General features: G+C 49.7%; 2 pseudogenes across 2 annotated transcripts; both read right to left on the minus strand.

The window, feature by feature from the left end:
* Window positions 1-1,324: 1,324 nt before the first annotated feature.
* Window positions 1,325-2,035, minus strand: LOC308557931 (heterogeneous nuclear ribonucleoprotein R pseudogene; annotated as a pseudogene). Its single transcript has one exon. The product of its transcript is annotated as a heterogeneous nuclear ribonucleoprotein R pseudogene (transcript).
* Window positions 2,036-2,040: 5 nt separating this feature from the next.
* On the minus strand, window positions 2,041-3,011 carry LOC308557932 (heterogeneous nuclear ribonucleoprotein R pseudogene; annotated as a pseudogene). Its single transcript has one exon. The product of its transcript is annotated as a heterogeneous nuclear ribonucleoprotein R pseudogene (transcript).
* Between the last annotated feature and the right edge of the window lie 400 nt (window positions 3,012-3,411).

Genomic DNA, 3,411 nt, shown 5'->3' on the forward strand with positions numbered 1-3,411 from the left:
GTCAGGTGTGTGGCCACATAGCAACTCCATCACAGTTTTGTTTTCTCCTGATAAAACCACGTGAAGGTCAAGCAAATGTTTATTTGCTCCAAGAACATCAAGTGCCAAGCCTCCAGGCTCCTTTGGGTGCCCTGTGTGGTGGCCCACCTGGAGTCAGGAGAGAGCTCTGGGGGAAGCTAGGTTTGCACTTTTGTCAGTCCTGGGTTCTGTCTCTTACTAGCTATGTTACTTTGAACATATTACTTAACTTCTCAAAGCCTCAGTTTTATCATCTATAAAATGGGTATCCTAGCAATGCCTACCTGTTGTAAGAAGACACAATGCAATTGTGGACGAAAAAGGTTCTATGGAAAGTAGCCTCACAGGGTGATCTGATCATAAATTTCTAACTGGGCAAGTCCTGATGGGCAGTCCACCCCAGGCATATAACTTTTTAGTAAAAGGTTTATCTTTCCCTTAAACAAGCTCTGTCCATTGTCTCTGGGCATCTAGCTTCACACACCTTTGAAATAAGCTAAATAAACACCCTCCAGAGAGCACATAATCTTGTTGACCATCCTGTAAGCCCGTCCCCACCTTGCCTAGTCCCACCCTCAGGTCATCTTTCTTATGTCCCCTCCTTAATTTCAGATACATAAAAGAAGCTAAAAACTTATTCTCTGGAGCATTTGAGATTTTTTTTTTTTTAAATGGGTGATGTTTTGAATAGATTTTTGAGTTTTAGTGAAATCTTACATGAACAAGAAATTGGAAATACAATCACATCAAAGAACAAATTTTCACAGCTTTGACGTTTAAGCCAAACAAATTTTGTAGGGCAGATTTCAAAAAGGTGTGAAGTTATAACAATTTAAAAACACAGTTAACCTACTTCTAGGAATGCGAAACATACAATCATAGGTTATTTTCAATACGAGAAAACTTACATTTGTTTGCTTTAATTTCTTAAAACTACTAAGACAAAGCACTAGCTTATATTTTTATTTACAGCATACTCCATACTCCTACGTAATCTATCTCAAATCCAAAAAAAACGAAACTGTCCAAAACCAAAGGTTCTGCAAAATCATGATTTAACAATGCGCTCAGCTTGTTTGGGAGCTAAAAATGAAGCCTGAAATGGTAAAAGCACTGTAATCCCCAGAATAAGGGAACTCGGCAAGCCCAATCATGTCAAGAGCATTTATGAAACAAGGAAAATATAAAAAGACTTGAGTATATATATACACGATAGTGATTTCTGCAGCCCAATACAAATGGCAGCAGCCTGCTACTTAAAGATGAGCCAGTTAAGCCAATTTTGTTTTTGAAGAATGGAGTAGACCTAGAGCCAGTCGTGTCCCCCCAATGTCATTTTCAAGCCCCCACTTGTCTGTTTCCACGGTTGCCCACCAGTGTCCTGATGAACCTCCTGAGTGTCATTATTGTAACCGTAGTTCCCAGGAGAGTCGCCACCTTGCTGAGGCGGCCGCTGGGCGCTGGGCTGGGAGCCCCAGTTCTGTTGCTGACGGTCCGACGGCGCTTGGACTCAGGTTGGTGGCGCCCGTCTGCCTTTCTCTTGCCTCCCACGGGACCCACGCCCCTCTGCCGTCGTGCAGGACGCCCTCTGCACCCCTGGAGCCTCGCGGGGGTCCCGCAGGTGCCCCCTCTGTGAATAGGCAGCTCTACTCCTGGAGGTGGTGCCCCCGCCCCCTTGGTGGGGGGAGCGCCTGCCCTCCGCCTCCTCCGCCTGTCCCTCTTACTGCAGGGCCATCGTCACGCCGCAGTGGGGATCCTCGCAGCCCCCGGCAGTCGTGGTGACCGTAACCATAGTAATCATCACAGTAGTCCTCAGAGCCATAGCGATCTGGAGGGTGGCCAGAGCACCTCTCCCCCCCACGACCCCGGCCCCGGCTGGAGGAGGGCGATGGTGCTCCTGGAGGCCTGTCAACAGCTTGGCGAGCTTCCCTTTTGCTGCTGGTGGCTTGGCGAAGACTATTTCAGTTTCTCCCCCTTCTATTTCTGTGCCATTCGTTTCATCCATGGCCTTAGCCATGACCTCTGGGTCTGGTTCTTCCACTGGGTCCGCCCCAGCCTTTCGCTTCCACTCCTCAGCCGGCGTCTGGCCTGTGCTGCTGACTCGTGATCCTCATATTCAAGGGAGCAGAACCCCCGAGTCTTCTTTTTGTCATTGGGTCGATGACAGAGAATAACGTCCGCCAAGCCCTCTGTTAAACCTGTGACTTTACTGAATTCTTCCACAATGTCTTCTTCAGTCTTACTCTTCGGAACTGATCCAACAAAAAGCCTGCTGTTTGCCACGGAAATGCACACTCCGAGGTGTTGACCAGGGCGCATTCCTTGGCTGTCACACAGTGTCACAGCTTCCTGTGCCGCTTCCTTTCCACAGAAGGTGATAAATGCCTACCCTCTGTTCTGACCAGAGGATCCATCATAAGACCTGTAGATCCCAAATGGGACCAGCCTCTTCAAAAAGGGGCACCAGCTCATCCTCATGTAAACCCCTTGGTATCTTACCTGCAAAGACTTCTGCTCCCATGCCCGGTTGCGTGCCGGGGTGCACACCGCCTGGGCAGGGCCACCACCCTTCCTCCGCCCTGAGCTTGCACCCAGAGCACAGCAGTGCTCTCAAGCAAGGCCTTGACCTCTGCTTCATCGGGTCCCTCTGCAGACTCCTGCGCCTTGCTCCCCTGTTTCTCCCTCTGCCTGTAGGTCTTCACAACTCCACGTAAAGATGCACTTTTGTTCTGAACATGCGATAAGTGACTCCCCTTGAACTGTTGTAGCACAGACAGAGCCCCTTCTTCGTTCAACTCCCTGAGAGCATCAGTTGCTCTTTCATCAAGACCCACGTAAGCTGCCAGTCCTGTCTGAAGTATTTCATCAAGTCTTTCTGCCACCTCTGCCCCTGTCAGAGTCTTGCAGTGTTGTGTGCTGGTTACTCTGGAAGCATCCATTGGTTCTTCCTGTTCCTCTAACTGCACCGCATTGCCAGGCCCCCGATTAGCCATTTTATTACACAGGGAAGAGCGGGGGGGGGGCCAGGCCCCCGAGAATCATCACGAGGCCCTTGGAAAATGACCAGAAGAGGCGCGCCACCCCTCCCCCGTCATGGACAGAGCTCAGCATCTGAGATCTTGCTCCCCAGCACAGGAGGTCAGTTTGGCTCAAACAAGCTCTCACAGAGATTCTCCACAGGTTTGGGCATTTCTCACAGCGACGCAATCATAACGAGCGTAGGGGACTTTGAACCCAGCTAGGCACGTTTGCTCAGTCACCTCGACCTTTCTCTGAGATTTCTTAATCCTGGCCACACCCAAATCTGTTTTTTGGCCAACTCTTTGTCCCTACAAGCCTGCTACAGCAGGCCTGTGGCTCTGGTTTTAGTCTTGGTGAGTGGCATTCATACCC

This window comes from Miniopterus schreibersii (assembly GCF_964146895.1).
Source record: "Miniopterus schreibersii genome assembly, chromosome: 5".
Taxonomy (NCBI): Eukaryota; Metazoa; Chordata; class Mammalia; order Chiroptera; family Miniopteridae; genus Miniopterus; species Miniopterus schreibersii.